The following is a 17,880-nucleotide window of genomic DNA, read 5'->3' as shown; positions in this document are numbered from 1 at the left end:
TCTAATTGACATATGTATAGAACACTTCACCCCAAAATAGCAGAATATACTTTCTTAAACTTCTTTTTTTATTGAGTTACAGTCATTTTACAATGTTGTGTCAAATCCCAGTGTAGGGCAAAAAAGTATACATTCTTTTCAAGAATCCAAAGATCTTATACCAAGATAGACCATAGCCTGATCCATCAAACATAATAAACAAATGTAAAAGAATTTAAATTATGCAGAGATTATTGTCTGATGTCAATGGAATCAAAGTAGAATTCAATTTAAAAGAAGATAAGAAAATCTCCAAACACTTGCAAACTAAACAGCATACATCTAATTAATCCATGAGTCAAACAAAATAACACAAAATTTTGGAATAAGTGAGCTCAACAAGGTCACGAGGATAAAAGATAAACACAAAAAATTAGTCATATTTCTAGAGACAAGCAATGAATACATGGAAGCAAAAGTTACAAATACAATACAATTTACAATGGCTTCCCCCAAAATGAAATACTTAGATGTAAATCTAACAAATCATGCACAGGACTTGCATGCTGTAAACTACAAAACACTAATTAACATAATTTTTAAAATGAGCTAAATATATAGAGAAACACAATCTGTCATGGATTGAATGACTACATAGTAAAGATATCAATTCTCCCCAAACTGATAAACAAGGTTAATAAAATCCCTACCAAATTCCAACAAGAGTTTTTGTAGATAGAGACAACCATATTCAAAAGTTTATATGAAACGCAAAGGAACCAGAATAACTAAAACAAATTTGAAAAAGGAGAATCAATGGGAGAAATTTCTCTACATATGATATAGCCTTATTACACAAGAACATGTTGTATTTTCAGAAGGACTGACACATCAGTAAATGGAACAAGATAAGAAGACCAAAAATAGGCTAACAGTGCAGCCAACACATTTTTGACAAAACTAAAAAGGAATTCAATGGAGGAAAAATCATCTTTGAAATAAACGCTGCTGGAACAATTAGGCATCCTAGGCATAAAGTTAACTTCAACTTAAATCTCACACCTTATACAAAATTAACTCAAAATTCATCATAGATTTAAATGTGAAATGTAAAACTATAAAACTTAAAGAAGGTGGAATAGAAAAAAAAAATCAGTTCCTGATCATGGTGAAGAGTTCTTAGATATGACAACAAAAGCATAATCCATAGAAGAAAAGAATCAATAAATTGTTTTTTTTTTCTTATTAAGTCATATGAGCTGCTTATATATTCTGGAGATCAAGCCTTTGTCGGTTTCATTTGCAAAAATTTTCTCCCATTCCGTAGGTTGTCTTTTTGCTTTACTTACGATTTCCTTTGCTGTGCAGAAGCTTTTAAGTTTCATTAGGTCCCATTACCAGAATTAAACAGTTTAGCTCTGTAAAAGAATGAAAGGACAAGATATAGACTTGGAGAAAATATTTTGAAACTGCATATCTGACAAAGGTATCATATCTGGAATTTATAAAGAACTCTCAAAACTCAACAGTAATTAAAAATTTTTTTTTACAATTCAAACACAGGCAAAAGACAAGACATTTATCAAAGATACATGGCAAGCAAACAAGCACATGATAAGATATTCAACATCTCTAGTCCTAGCAGAATGCAAATTAATACCATTTCAAAACATACAGCACACCTCTGAGAACAGTTAAAACAAAAAATAATAGCAATACCAAATGGTGGCAAGGTTGCAGAGAAACTCTCTCACACATTGCTAATGGAAATGTAGGAATGTGCAGCCACTCTGGAAAACTGTTCAGCAGTTTAAAGAAAAAAACTAAACATACCCATTTCACATAATCTAGCAATTGCACTTCCGAGCACTTATCTCAATGAAATACATACTTATGTTCACACAAGTATTTATACATGATTGTTTATAGTGGCTTTATTTGTAATAGCCCCAATGTCCTGCAGTCAGTGAATGATTAAACAAATTGTGGAACACCCATACCATGGAATTCTATGCAGGGAAAAAAAAACTATTTATACATGCATAACTTGTATCTCAAGGGAATTCTGGAAAAAAAAAGTCAATCTGAAAAGGTCATATACTGTAAGATTTCATTTATTTAACAACCTTGAAATAACAAAATTATAGAAATGGAAAACACACTAGTGGCTGCCAGGGGTTAGGGCTGGTGGGGCAGAGGGCAGCAGTGATGAGTACAGAGGTTCAACATAGGGGTGATTTTTATGGTAATGAACTGTACCTGCCATAAAGTGACATAAAACCATACACACACATTGTATCAATGTCAATTTCCTGATGTAAACATTGTGAGAAACTGGATGAAGGGTACAAAGAACCTCACTGTATTATCTGCAAATTCCAATGAATTTATGATTCTCTCAAAACAAAATGTTAAAAATAGCAAAAAAAAATAACCCAAAAACAAAGGTGGATTGAAAATGAGGGGATAAGCAAAACCATAACAAGTAGACTACAACACAAAAGAAACAGGTTACTCAATGTTAAAATCAGATAAAGTAGAAGTTAAAGGCAAAACCTTTAAATTGATAAAATTAATAACAGCACCAATCATAAAATATATAATCCCTAAAAATGTATACTGGTCATTAACCTTTTTATACCAAACAAACCAGGAGTTAAATAAATAAATTAAATAACACTTTATGTAAACAATTTTAAAACATTTAAAAGTAGTTCAATCATACGAGATTTTGATATATTTCTTTCTGTTCAGGTAAAGAAGATTTTAATAATAATCAAGGAAATTTGATTATGAATATATAGAATGGTGTCTGTCAGAGTCCTACAGAGAATGTTTACTTATCTATTTTCATGAAATATTTACAAAAGCAAACCAGGCAATTGATCACAAAGAAAATCTCAATGAATTTCCAGAAGTAGGGGTTGCACAGTAGTGTTCATAGTCATTATTCAACAAAATCAAATACAACCAAAAGATGACTAAAATACCATCTGAAAATTCAAAAAGAGGCCCTTAAGCTATCCCCTGAATCAAAGAGGGAAATTACATATAGATGATTACCTATAATTCAGTGAAAAGGAGACTGTTTCATACCAATGTCTACGTCTCACAACTAACACCATATTCAAGTACAATGCTTGGCTTTAAATATTTTTATAGTTTTAATAGGCTGACTAAAAACAATTCAACCACAAAATATCATTCTGTATCTATATGAAAAGGTCTAGAAGGGAATACACAAAACTCTAACAGTTACCTCCCTGGAGGAAGTTGGGATTGAAATTGATAGTTGAAGAAGACTTTAGCTAATCTACAATGTTTGAAGTTCAACCCTGTGTACCCCCATGATTTATTCAACCAATCCATAGATTTTTTAAATAAGATAAAAGTTGATTAATACATTGCACACTTAAGGGAAATGGAAAATAAAAGATTAAAAAAATTAGAAGGAATACATAAAGCCATAGGTGATATTAAAATAATATAAAAGAATATCAAATATAGGTGAAATCAATCATAGTCAAGTAGAGTGTGGTGGCAGTAGAGCCTGGTGTGTCTCCCTAGTCCTTTGTCCATGTTTGCCAAGGTTTTTCTTAATTCCAGTAACCTGAGGACCCTTGTAGTCAAACAATGGAGCTGCAGTGCCATAGGAAAGACAGATAAATTTGGATAACTCCTGGGCATATATCTGGAGGGAACTCAAATTTGGAAAGGTACACACACCCCAGTTCATGGCAGCACTATGTATAATAGCTAAGATAAGGAAACAAACTAAGTGTCCGTCGACAGAGGAATGGATAAAGACGTGATATATTTATATAATGGGAGAGTACTCAGCCATAAAAAGGAATAAAATGTCATTTCCAGGCAACATGGATTAACCCGGAGATCATCATTTTAAGTGAAGCAAGCTAGAAAGAGAAAGAAAAATACCATATGATATCACTCATATGTGGAATCTAAAAAAAAGAAAAGAAAAAAGAAGAGACTAATGAACTTACCGACAAAAAAGAACAGACTCACATAGTAAATAAACTTAAGGTTACCAGGGGGAAGGGATAAATTGGGAGTTTAAGATATGCAAATACTAACTACTATATATAAAATAGTTTAAAAAAGCAAATTTCTCCTATATAGCACAGGTAACTATATTCAATATCTTATAATAAACTATAATGACAAGGAATATGAAAACAAATATATATGTGGATATGTATGAATAAAACATTATACCATACATCAGAAATTAACACATTGTAACTGATTATACTTTGATTTAAAAAAATGGGATAACTCTACCTAGGTTTAAATCCCAGCTCCAACACTTAGCAGTTTTGTGGCCTGGACAAGTCATTAAACACTCTTCATTTCAATTTGCTTTTTTTTTAAATTAAGATAAAAATAATACTTCACAGAATGGCTGTGAGGATGAATTTTGGCCACTTATATGAAACCATAAGGTATATATTTACACACACAAACATGTGTTTACGTGTGTGTATATATATAAGTGCTTCAAGATATACATGAAGGGTTGGCTTGAGACTATTAGTGGTGATCATCTTGGGATGGTGTGAATTCAGGTGTTGCTTACCCCTTTATAGAAAACAGGAGCAGGATAACTTTCTGGTTGTCCCTGTGTCCTCTGAGCAGTAGTTCCCGGAAAGTGATGCCTGCAGTTGTCCTATGGGCTCTTGCGAGTGGAGGATGCTCTAGGGAGAGGCGAGCACACTTTTCTGTTGGCACCACTCAAGCGTCGCTGAACTTGCCCCTGAGAATTGTCCCTGAGAAATGGCATATTTTTTTCCCCACATCTGGGGTCATGTCAGAGGCACCCATGCTGTACTCTAAATACCTCGAAGGCAGCCTGGGACTCAGTCAAGCCAGGCAAATGGTTGTTTTGGTGCCAGTCTCCCTAGGGGTATTCTTGGAAACTCTGGCTGAGTCCTCAGAACCTGGTATCCCCTGTGACCCAGAACCAGGCAGGAAAGACTGTCGTCTGAACCCTGGTACCAGTACAGGCCAGAGGTCATGCAGAGGCTGGAAGAAAGAGGCCAGGATGTGGTGGCTGAGATTGGGTCCTTTTTAACCTTAAAAGAAAATCCAAGTGTCTTTCTGCAGGCCCTTGAAGAAGTAGAAAAAAACCCTAAGAAGCCTTCACTGACACAAGTAATACTTCAGTTAAAATTCAATTGTCAGTCAAATGTTTTTCCAACAAACCAAGTTCAATGAAATGGAAATATCCTACAAACAATCTATTGACTCTTTTGAGAAACCACAGACATCCTAGGAAGCAGACAGGCTGCAGGGCAGGAATGGAACCACCCTGGATGGGGAACAGAGATGTGGAATGTGCTGGCAGAGGACTGGGGATTAGTTTCCTGGAGCATAAACCCACCAGGTGAGTCACAATCAGCCAGCTCCTCAGTAATCAGAGGACCATCACACAGGACAAGAAATAAAACAGCACCTGTAAGAGAATGTCCACTTACTGACTCCTGTGTTCGTGTGGAGGTGACTATTCTTCAAGGGGTGTGCATGATTATGTGTGCACATGTACTATATGTGAATAATTTTTGTGACTCATTTTTTTCACTTAGTAGATCTTAAGTATCTTCCCTTCTGCATAGGTATAGATTAACCCTATCTTCCTCAGCTCCTGGGAGAATTAGGGGTTCCCTGCAGGGCTGAGTCATTGGGTTGGTGTTTCCTGGTTTATGGTGCACACCAGAGTCAGCCAAGATTCCCTGTGTCCCTGTTCACTAGGGCTCAAAGCCTGCAGGCACATCCTCCTCCTCCTCCACACACAAGCTGAACAAAAGGGAAGCTCAGCAAACCATTAGCAGAGTCCCCAAAGTCCTTCCCTCTGACCCTGTTTTCTGCATGGTCCCCAGCACTCCCAGCCTTGTTGCTCTAAGCTGGGTGGTTTATGGGCTCTCTGGGGAAACCCATCCCTTCCCTCTCAGCTTAATCCTGAAAATCTGGAAATCACTGGCTCCAATGCCATCAGTCTCCTATCATCCAAAATTTCCTTGATGTCTTGGGACTATCTACGGCATCATTTTCAGTCTTCAAACTGCTTTGCAGACTTTTTCCAATTTCTTCATCTCAAAGATAAACACATGGACCTAATTTACTGTTACCGAATCCAAGCTCCTACTGCTTTCTGCATGTCAGGCTGATAAGTTGAGAGACAAGTTGTTAGGACAAGGAATAGCGACTTTATTCAGAAAGTCAGCAGTCCAAGAAGATGGTGGACTAGTGTCCCAAAGAACCATCTTGCCTGAGTTAGAATTCAGGATTCTTCTATATTAAAAGAGGAGGGAGTAAAGTCAAACATTTCCTGTTTCCAGGCAGCCTCCAGAGGGGATGTGTTAATTTCTTCCTTCCTGCAGGCATTCACAGGTGGGCCTGGTCAGGATGTTTCCTGTGAGCTAAACAAAGGTATTTTAGCTTAACATCCATTACCTGGGAGGTAGGGTTCCCAGGGATGGGCCATTATGTATAACTTAAGCGTACAGGCAACATCCCTTTAGTGATTAACTTGCAGAAAAAGCAATAGAATACAAAGGTGAAAGTAAAAGAAACATCCAATATGGAGTCAGACTTGTTCTTCCCTGTTACATTACGATTGTGAAACTGGAAAATGTGGATTCTTAAAGCAACATGGGAAGACAGAAGAGCTAGTTCAAAGATTCAAACTCATGAAAGAACATGATGTAGCCAGAGAATCTTAAGAATGTGGGATTTGCAGATACTAACTACTATCTATAAAATAGATAATCAACAAGTTTATACTGTATAGCACAGGGAACCATAGTCAATATCTTGCAGTAACATATAATGAAAATGTGAAAACAAACATATATACATATGTATGACTTAAACATTATCCTATACACCAGAAATTGGCATAACATTGTAAACTGAATACACTTCAATTAAAAAAAAAAGTGGGTGACAGAAAGAGCAGAGGAGACTGGGAATGTTCATTCAATAAGCATTTACAAAGCACCTTGTGGGTGCCAGGCTTCTGCTGCGTAGCAGAGGATGAAGTACAAAGGACAGCCAGGTGTCAGACGGTGTAGGACTTTGCATGAACCAAGTGACATATCTTCTGCGGTGTTAGGGTCTTCTGGAGTGGCCCTTGTGACATGATGATAGATGTCTCTGACCAGACCCTGCAGCACCATGGGGACCAGGTGCTATTCTGGTCCAGCTTTACAAAGTGGGAAAAGCAACCACAGAGGTCACAGTCCTTGGCCAGAGAAAGAGCTCAAATAAGTGAGAAATCTGAGTAAATCTCAACTATTAATTTTTTTTAATTTAAAAAAACTTTCATTTCAGTTTTATTGATATAATTGACATACAGCAGCATATAGATTTATAGATTTAAGGTGTACAGCATAATGATTTGACTTACATACATCATGAAATGATTACCACAATACATTTAGTGAACATCTATCATCTCATGTAGATACAAAATAGAGGAAAAAGAAAAAAATTTTTCCTTGTAATGAAAACTCAGGATTTGCTCTCCTAACAACCTTCATATATAACATATAGCAGTCTTAATTACATTAATCATGTTGTACATCACATTACTATATTTACTTTATAACTGGAACTTTGTACCTTTTGACCACCTTCATCATCAAACAAAGATATCACACTATTATTGCCTGTATTCCCCACACCATATATTTTGCCATTGTGACTCATCAGTAAAACTCAATTTTTAAATAAAATTATCAGATCAGTTCCAAACAGCGAGCACTTAAGAGCAAGAAAGTTGAAATAAGAAAATGCTGCAGTGGGCACTGTTTTGTATGGATGAGAGTTATGGCCATTGTGTTTTTAGTGCCTCAGAAGAATTATCAATAGCCAAGGGGAAGGGATTTTCCCATATGCTCTTTCAAGCACAAACACACACACACACACACACACACACACACACACACTCACACTCATTTTAACACTTGATTTTCAAGATGTCCCAAAATTTAAAACAAAGCAGTTACTTGGATAGAAATGTGGAATGTGCCAAGTTTTCACCAGCAATGAGTTACACCAAAGGAGCCAGAAGTATGAACATGTAAAGCAGCTTCAGGACACAAACCAGGAGTCTGCCCCTTGGTGGAGACAGCAGGTCTCCCTCAGAGTCAGGTGCCTGGGAGGACAGACACGTGAGGGTTCCCATGGAGGAGCCCAGCTTCACTAACTGGACAGAATACTCAGATGCAGGATTATGAACAGCCACCCTTCCTGGTGTGCCCAGATGGCTCCTTCCATGGACAGGCCCCAGTACCCAGCTGTGAGGAGGGGGAGCTCTGGAAAGTCAGGAGGGCATTCTTGTTTCTCATCCAGGCTGGTCTCTGGGGCCTGTGCAGTGGGAGTCAGATCTGGAGGAGCATGTCTTACTTTACCATGAGTCTTAGGAGGAGCCTTCTCCAAAGGAAGGCGAGGATGGTCAGGGCTAGAGACCAAGTCCCTGGAAGGGAAGACAAGAGGCAAATCTGGAGGCAGATCTTGGTGGCTAAGTAGCACGTCCCCTTACTTCATCTGGGATCATTCCTATCGCCACTTACCTCCCCTGGTGTATCACTTGACAAGCTTCCAGGCAGCTCTGGCCTCATGCTTGGCTCTCCCTGAGACCCACTAATTCACAGAATCCCCCAACTGGAGAAAATGCACAGGAGTAGAAAACCTAGTCAGAGGTATGACCAGGTCAGGGATTCATTTTCATTTTCATCTATACCATATACAAGGAAAATCAGAACTTTCTCTCATTCAGGGTCCCCATCCACAGGCTCATTTCAGAAAAAAATAAAACGTCAAGCTAGGAGAGAGTTCAGGATTCCACAGTCATGATGTCTTTTATCTACACATGATTCATTCTTGTTCTGGAGATAATCAAAGGGAACCCACTTATAAACAGTGCTGCCATGGGAGCAGAACCAGGAGGAAGTGTGGGAACAGGTGTTCTTGTGCCCAGGTGCTGCTTCACCATGCTTGGAGGGAATTTGCAGTAGGATGAACAATCAAAATACATACATATTTATCAATTCACTTACATATTTATTGTTCAATCAATAGCTATTTTCCAAGCATGTTGGACACTGAGGGCAAGGGAACAGACAATTAATTCATTTGACAAATACACATTGAGCACTTACTATGTGCCAGGCTCTGTGTTATGGGCTGGGGATCAGAGGTGAGTAAGGCTAACAAGCTTCCTTCCTTCACACAGCCTGCATTCTGTTGGGGAAGACAGGCAATGGAGAAGTGAACACACAACTAAGCAAGATAATGACCAATGGGGAAGTAACAGGGCAGTGAGAGGATATTAACTGGGAGAGGCCACTTTGGAAAGGATGACATTGCCTCTAAAATCTGATGGCTGAGAGGGAAGTAGTCACATAAAGAGCCAAGATGAGCATTTCAAGCCTAGGGAACAGTACAAACAGATGTGGGAAAGGTCACAGTGTGTTCACAGTAATGAAGGGAGCTGGCTGGGTACCAAGCAAGGAAGAATGATGCTTGCATGAGGCTGGAAAGCAAGGGAGTGGCAGGTGTGTAGGTCTACTGTAGGGGCGATGGGCAGTGTGACTGAGCTTTAAACAGTGGAGAAATGGGCCTGGAGGCACGGTGGCAAGGTTGCTCTGCTGTTGTATGGTAAGTGGTTAGAGGAGGAAAACAGAGACAGGCAACTCAAGGGAGAAGGGGAGACAAGGCGGTGCTTTTCCATGGAGGCTGGCGATGAAGGCAGAGACATGGAGGAGCATGGTGGGTATTTGGATCTGACCATGGATTCTTTGTGGAAAGAGAGGTGAAAGAAGACTACGGAGCCAAACTCTTAGATGCTTCTATTGATCAAATAATCGATAGCAGTGACCCTTCCTGAGATAAGGATGCCAGGGGAAGGCTCAGGCTGGAAGGTGGGGAAGGAGAGTTGTCAGTCCCTGCCTTGAAGGAGCTGAAATGTTAAGTTATGGTGCAAGACATCCTCTGTAGGTGGGTGTGAATGTGATGTGAGTAGATATTGGAGGAGCTGTTGTTCATTGGTCCACACAGCTTACATCCTTACTCCCAGTCTGGTTCATTCAGACTCCCACTAAAGACTAGTGGTACTTTCCATAGCCATCTGTCAAAAGCAGTGACAGAGAATATGGAATGGGGCTCTAAGATTCTGCTTCTCAGAGCTTCACCCTGGACTTATGAGTACAGCCAAAGGGAAACTGGAAGAGCAAAGTCTGTACTCCTTGTACAGACTTTGTATTTTCCCATGTATTTTCCCTTAGTTCTCCACAGTAAGAAAAGGACCCACACACTGACTTCTTCCAAGTTAGATCACAGACCCAGCAGCAATAGGATGATTTATGACATTAAGGGGCATTGAAAATGAATATTAACTGTTTTCCAGGAGATGGGGCTGCCCATGCCTCACCCTGCAGAATAAGGTATGGCTTCAGAGGTGGTGATGTCTCCAGAGCCCTGCAGTTAGTATATGAACCCATCCAAGGTTCTGAAGGTCTCTCTGTGGTGAATAGACCACCATATTTTACACAAAGCACAGTGTTTACAAGGGAATCTCAGAATAAATTGTAAAGCATACACTTTTAATATGGGTAGGATCTTGTTTGCTGAGACAAGGGGAAAAAAACAATATTACCAATGTCACTAACACAGGATTACTACACCTCTTTGACCTCCAAAAGCAATTTTGAGTTATCACAAAAAAATGTTCTGGCAACATAAAAGACTTACACTCCCCCATCTCCCATATTTGTGCCCCCAGGAGACACAACCTGCAACTCTATCATGTGAAAATTGGGATGTTTGGAGTCTTTCATTCAGAAAAAATGCAAAGTTGGTATCCATCCTGGTCAGATGATGAGACTCTGTGCATGAAATGTTAACCATGAAGTTCACTTCTTTAGAACTAATTTTAATAAAATTACAAGTAATTTGCATTTCCAAAAAAATTAATTATTATTATGTGTCTTCATTTGGACTCCAGTCACACCTAGGGACTGTCTAATGCTCCAGGTAGTAAAGGTGCACCTGCATTTGTGAGGTTATATCTGGACCCCCAACTTTGGGGGACCTCATGCAGATTTAGCCAACAGTCATTCTTTCATGATAAAGTTATGATGCTATGGAATTAAAAAGCCACTGCTGTGTTGTAATAGCTTGAACAAATTTGATGACAGAGGAACTTCCCACTACAGGGAGCAAATGCTGTGTTTGTTACCTTGCAACAAACAGAGAAAGTGCTATAATCTGCTCAAACACAAAGCACAGTCTCACTTGTGATGCAATTTGGAATTCTGGATCTACTGAACCTTATGTTATGTATGGATGTGTGCCTGCCAAAGAGACAATTTTCAACGTGAAATGGGATCTTGTGTTCTGGACCTGGTGCATTAGTCTTCATGGCCTTATATAAATGCTAGCTAGATTTTAAAATTTGAGGGACAAAGGCAATCATGGGATGTTAAAAAATGCAACCGTCTTTCTAAGCCTCTGATCCTACATCTTTTACTTGGTGCCCAGATGGAAAGCACGTTTTAACAGCCACACATACTCCCCAGTTGTGTGTTCATAATGGGTACAAATTTTGGTATTATGCTAGCCCTATACTGGCAACCACTTTTGGATGGACTATTTCCAATAAAAACAGTTTCAAGCAAATTACCCAGTTAGGAACGTACATTTGCAATGGTTGATAGATTCCCAGCTTTAAGAAATAAACTAATCACCAGTTCCAAGTGGCCTGAGAACAAACCATGCCAGAATAAGAAAATCACAACCAGGAAATGATAAGCCATTATCAAGAATGGCCCTTAAAAAATCAAAAGAAATATGAGGGTAAGAAAACTGCAGAGCAGGAAGCAGGAAGTGACAAGAACCAAGATCTGGCATCCACCCCTGCCCCACGGAGCACACCACAGACAGAACACTGTGTCTCAGTCAACATCTGGAGACTGTGAGACCGATGAAATATTCAAGGTCCTAAAGAAGAGTGGAAAGCAACTGAACCTTGAAAGAACAAGCAGCCACTGAAACAAGTCTAGAAAAACAATGACTTGGAGAAAACTTGAAAAAAAACAAAAATCACCCCTTCTGCAGGAGCTGAAAGATTTGGAATTGGTTACGTTGAAGATTCACAGAAGGCAAGTTGTTAGTGTAAATCAGTGGAAACACATCCTATGTGAAAAACCCAAGGGAGCCCCAAGCGTCACCTGGCCACCACATACCTACACTTACTGCTCATCTATAACTCAACAATTTATCCAAGCTTCAGCATATATCTGAAATTAGTTAATATTGTCCACTAAATTGGCTTTTCCTGTCTCTTAATACATGTTATTAAAAAAAAGATGAGAATTTCTTAGCTGAGCCTGAGAGTCAAATATCTTTACTCAGTATGATTTATCATATATGAATAAAGGCATTTTAAATTTAAATAAACGTACCTATTAGATTGGTTAATAGTAGTGCAAAACAAGCCAACTGAACAAAAGTTTGTTTAACTTTAGAGTGAAACTTAGTTTCTTTCTCCTGAATTTGTACTCAGCTGATCAGCATAAACTCAATAGAGTAATTTTGTAGAAAACTGAATTGTTTTATAGTCCACTTCCTTTGGAAATCTTTAAAGTTTTGATTTTTTAAACCAAGACTCTGGCTTTGCTCAATCCAATGAGGACCCCCAGAAGAGCCTGAATATATACATGCATAGGTGTCATTTCTCCTCACAAAAAGGAATCTAGGTGATCTCTTTGGTGGTCTGGAATGGTCAGAGATGGAGTTGGACAAGGAATTGGTGTATGAAGCCTCCCATTTATTTATGTATCTGTATTTGTGTCTCCCATGAGCTAAGCTTTGTCTAAACATAGTCAAGGTTTATATAAAAAAAATCTCAGAAGGATCTTAATAATATACATTTAAGTTTCTAGTAGGTAAAAGAACTAAAAAACAAACAAAAAATGGAATCCACTTAAAGTAGTAGAACACAGAGAAGAGAATATGATGTGGTAAGATAGGGACACTGGCAGACACTGGGGAAATGGGAGGGAGGGAGGGCTGCCCTCAGCTCGTGACTGGTAATGTCATTTGTAGAGAAAGCCTGAGAGAAGCTGTGTCTCCTCCGGCTTTCTCCAAGTTCACCGTGGTCTGGACAGAGATGCTCTGCAGAAGCACGTCTCTGGGAAGCATCTGGCAGAGGCTGAAGTTTGTGGGGAGGGTACCATCTGCCCGCAGAGTGGTGGGTCATCGGTGGTTTGCCTCTGTTTTCAATTTTTATCTTGAATACAAATTTGCACTGTTGCAGGACACAGGATTTGTTTTTCAAACTTTATGGGGCAGACCCAGGGTACTATCCATGTTGTACCTCATTCTGGAGAATGATGCTACTGTCCCCAGTGGGCAGCAGGAGGCTGTGCTCAAACTTCCTAACACAGAAGCAGACTGTGTTACACTGGAAGTGTGTTCCTACATTCCAGCTCTTCATTGCTGCTTTGATGATGACCAGGCAAACAGGATGCTGATGCCACAGGACACCTTCAGGCTGAGGTCACTGGGAACTAAATGGTTACTTAGAGCAAGAGTTGCTGGGAGAGGTGGGAATCTCTCCCAAAGGGAAAAGGTGATTCTCATGGATGAAATAAAGGCTCTAAGGGCAAAATTTCTTGCCATTGCCCAATGAGGAATAATAGAAGTAAGAAATAAAGAAATGAAAATATAAATAAAGATAATAATGTTATTAATAGTAATACATAAAGTTATTTGTTTATACTGTTATAATTTATATTATATAATATATTTATATATAATACTTTATTATAATTATATTTTTGTTTTATAATAAAGTAAAAAATAAAGTACAAATAAATAAAAATTAAAAATAATAGAAATAAAGAAATAATAAATTAGGGTTTTTTTCCCAGTATATCTTAGAATAAGCAAGCCAGTCACTGGCATTGGTTTCCCAGCACAGAACCTCTGATGAGGTGATCCAGGCACCCCGTGGAAAGCAAAGAGCAACTTCTACTGAAGGAAAACAGGCCTTTCCTCCAGTCCTGGAGAAAGTCTTGGAATTCCTCCTTGCATTGCTGTAGCTCTATGACCCACATCCTTTCCTTAATTCCTTGGCTGAAGAATGTGCAGGAAAAGCCTTTCTTTCCCTCAGCTCCTGGAAAACTATCTGACATCTCATTCCTGTCATCCCTGTAGCCAGATCCTTTCTCTGGGAGAACCTAATTGAATAGCATGAACAAGAGGTTTATTCTCAGGACTGAAATCAAAGATAAAGGAAGGGGCTGGGAATGCGAAGGACAGTAAGAATTACATTAAACTCAAAACGACATTGAACTTCATGTGTTCCATTTGTGGTTTGGAGGGGGATGGAGGTAGGGGAGGAGAGGAAAGGAGGAGGTTTCTGCCTTCACTTCTGCTCCACTCCAGCTGAGAAGCCATACAGTGGTCCAACATGTCTGACTCCTCATGCTGCCCAGGACATTGGTGGGGGCATGGCGACCCAGGCAGCATATTTGTCATTCATACTCTTTTAGAATCAACATCACACAATCTGAGGAATCTGCTCTCTGTCCATTCTGTAATTTGAAGCTGTCATTTTGTTCACATACTGTTTACAGAGTCCTTTCACATTTGTTCACTCAAATCAGTTCAGTGAGAGACAACCTGGGGAAAGCACCATGGGAGACTCTGAGGTCGTTTCCACTGATATACATATATGTTTTATAGTAACAGCTTTAGGATAAGAACCAAATTAAGGATGCATTATGCAACTGAGGGGGCCAGAGCTAGAATAAATTATTTAGAAACCAGAAGCACTGATCTGCTCTGGGATGCTATGGATATTTCCGCTCCTTGGAGGATGGTATGAGAGCTAATACAGTTTGATTTCTTTCAGTGTGGAAATGATTTATACATGTGTAGCTGAGCTATTCAAAAATAGCAACTAAGAGCACATCTGATATAAACCATGTATGTCCCAATATGAAAGGTACTATAACCATTATTTCCTTGGAGTACATATGGAGGGAATGTAACCCTGAGCATTGGTTACTATGCCCATCATTTCCTTCATAATCACAACCCAATATACGATTTTCCACCATTTAATTATATAAATGTCTTCTGGTAAATAGTTGCTAATTCTGTTGAATCATGTTTATGACCAGTGTGTAGTGAAATAGAGAGTATAAATTATAAAATATCAGAAACTTCAAGCACACGGTATATGTCACAGGGAAGAATAAAAATGTAGTAAAGGATTTTGCTATTAAAATCAATTGTCATCAGTATGTGGAATATTTAAGAAGATACTCAAGCATAACAAGGTGAAAAATGGCCTTGAGAAAACAGATCTTCCTTTGCTGGGGAGGTGCAAACAGAGACCAAGTGAGGTCTGCCACAGACTTTCCACTATGACCCTGTGGACTGCTACATTGCCTGGAATGAAGACAAATGGTTTTTTAAAGCTTTACACTCCAAGGTCATGTGATTTATCTTGATATTTGCATCCTGAATATCATCTCCTTTAGAGCCTGGTGGACCTGCTTGTTTCATAGAGTATAGGTGACAGGGTTCAGCAGCGGGGTCACCACTGTGTTCACAAGGGCAGCCATTCCTGTTGGAGCCCAGCCTGTTTGTTTCCTTTGGTTTCATGTATATAAAAACACAGCTGCTGTACATCAGAGAGAGGACAATGAGGTAAGAGGAGCAGGTGGAGACAGCCTTTTGTCGCTCCTTGGCTGATGGGAGTTGCACGACTGTGATTACTATGTTGCTATATGAAATGATGTTTATAAGGAGGGATTTCAAAAGGACACACAAATCAAGGACAAAGTGCAACATTTCAATAGATTTGATGTCAGGACAGGAGAGATGGACCATGAAGCTAAGGTCACAGAAGTGAGGGATGACGTGGGGGCCACAGAAGGATAACTGGGAAAGCTTCACCACTAGACCAGTGATGAGACTGAAGCCCAAAGCAAAGCAGCTGGTGACCAGAGGAAGCAAGTCCTCAGGTTCATGATGGTTGGGTAATGCAGAGCTTGCAAATGGCCAAGTACTGATCCAGAGATATCACAACTATGAGGAGGAAATCTGCTACTCCCAGAAATAAAAAGACAAAGTCTTGTATGAAACAAGCATCAAAGGAAATTGTTTGCCTAAAAGAAAGATGATCAACAATTTAGGAATATCAGTACTTGTGAAACAACACTCAATGAAAGAGAAAGTGCTGAGGAAAAAGTACATGGGTGTCTGGAGTCTGGAGTCAGCACAGGTGATGGTTCCTATGAGTGTACTGCCTGCAGTGGATGCCAGGTATGCCAGCAGGTGCACCAGGAAGAAGACTTTTTCCAGATGCTGGACAGCAGGAAACCCCTCCAAAGTGAATGCTTGGACAGCTGTCCCATTCCCCATTTCCATGGACATCTCTTTCCACAGCAGCAACACCTGTGGATCTTAAGCTACAATAAAGACATCACAGTGAGCACAAAGGATCTGAGCATAAGACCAAGCTATCTGACTACCTGAGAAGGTGGCTTCATGGATTGTAAAATAGTCCAGTCAGTTGGTTATTGAATCAGAAGGACCTGCTTTCAATACTAGTTCAATTCTGAGTTCTAATCCCTGAGAGAGAGGTTATCTTTGGAAAATTATTTAACCTTTGCGAACTTCATTTTCACCCAATGTAAAGTGAAGATGACAGGATCTACCTGTTCATGTACTTGTGAAAATTAGGTAAAATAAAGCATGTAATTCACTTGTCATATGATATCAATGATTTCTATGTGCTCCTCAAAGTATAATTTTAATATTTAAATCATAGTCTATTCTTAAACATAGCATAATGAGTAGGCAGTATTGTTCACATTTGTATCCTTATCAAACACTTAACTGTGTTTTACAATACTATCAATTTATAAATAAAGACAATAGTAATATACTAATATTCACTTTGAAAATCCCTTGTACAATATGCAAAAATCCTAGGTTCAAATTATCATCATCTTCTTCCTCATCCTCACCATTTGCTGAGAACTCTACTAGTGCTTGGTATTATACTGGTCACTGAAATTCAGTGTTTCTATTACTCTTTACAATAATCATGAGTGTTAGTTTGCCCCTACCCCTTCTGCTTAAGGACAATTAGAGGCTTAGAAAAGTTCCAGAGAGGTTATGTCACACAGCTGGGACTTTAACTAATTATGTCCGAGTCCAAAGCCCATGCTGTTTCCAAATGCTGCAACACAATATTTAAAATAGAAACAAATCTCTTGGTGATGATCTCTTACCGTTAAGTGAAAGTTTAGCTTTATTTATCTTTATTTTTCTATTATTCAGTTAACCTATTTGATGAATTACTGACCCACAGAATGACACAGGTCTTAGAGTTGTTCTAGTTTACTATAATCAGTCTAGAGAAGAGTCTGGAGACCAGGGATGTTGGGAGTTTCTCCAGGATACAGTATAAGTTGTAAGCCTAGGATTTACTCCAGTCTTCTGAGGCCCCATGTTGGCAGGAAAGAGAGATGGGGAGTGACAGTAGTTCATAGGATTAGCCAACTTAAGAAAGTAACCTCAGGACATAGCATTCATGCATTTACTTTTACATCAATGCTCAGTGAACATTCTCTTTCTCTCCTCAGTCCCCTCAGTAAATTACTTCTCTTATGATGCTGTTTGGCTCTAGCATCTCAATACTAAGGTGAAAATCTACAGTGTGGAGTGTCTTCCTTTCTAACTTGCCATGGACTAAGTTCTCAGAAGTGATGCTCATGCAACCAAGCTGCTCCCCCTAGAGTGGCATTGTCCCCAGGGTAGCCTGGAGGAGCTGCTGCTAATGCATCAGTGACAGCA

At 39.1% G+C, this 17,880-nt stretch overlaps 1 long non-coding RNA gene and 1 pseudogene across 1 annotated transcript; both read right to left on the bottom strand.

Moving 5' to 3' along the window:
* Positions 1-47: 47 nt before the first annotated feature.
* On the bottom strand, positions 48-9,231 carry LOC140699145 (uncharacterized). The gene is made up of 2 exons (XR_012077149.1): positions 9,162-9,231; positions 48-1,397 (listed from the first exon to the last, which is right to left on the bottom strand). It is a non-coding gene; the product is annotated as an uncharacterized lncRNA (long non-coding RNA).
* Positions 9,232-15,180: 5,949 nt separating this feature from the next.
* On the bottom strand, positions 15,181-16,461 carry LOC140699667 (olfactory receptor 6C75-like; annotated as a pseudogene).
* Positions 16,462-17,880: the final 1,419 nt, after the last annotated feature.

This window comes from Vicugna pacos, chromosome 11 (genome assembly GCF_048564905.1).
Source record: "Vicugna pacos chromosome 11, VicPac4, whole genome shotgun sequence".
In the NCBI taxonomy this organism is placed as follows: Eukaryota; Metazoa; Chordata; class Mammalia; order Artiodactyla; family Camelidae; genus Vicugna; species Vicugna pacos.
Note: the sequence above shows the minus strand (reverse complement) of the source record. Positions and strands in the feature narration are given on the sequence as shown.